This window comes from Aplysia californica, unplaced genomic scaffold, assembly GCF_000002075.1.
Source record: "Aplysia californica isolate F4 #8 unplaced genomic scaffold, AplCal3.0 scaffold00007, whole genome shotgun sequence".
NCBI classification, from domain to species: Eukaryota; Metazoa; Mollusca; class Gastropoda; order Aplysiida; family Aplysiidae; genus Aplysia; species Aplysia californica.
In genome coordinates, this window is record NW_004797277.1 from 1,252,868 (window position 1) to 1,253,144 (window position 277).

Sequence of the window (277 nt, forward strand, 5' to 3'; positions counted from 1 at the left end):
ACAGATAGACCGAGGAATAGAGTTAGGAAAGGCATAAAAATATTGCTTGAAAGGCAGAAGTAGTTTAGACAGAGAGAAAAATGAGAAAAAGAGATACCAGGAACCAGAGTCGCAGTGCAATACACGCAGGCAAAGTGAAAGAAAAACAAAAGGAGAAAGGGAAACAGAACGGAAAAGGACAGAAAGAACGAAAGACAAACAGGGAGGAAAAGAGAAAATGATAGATAGATAGATAGATAGATAGATAGATAGATAGATAGATAAATAGATAGATAGA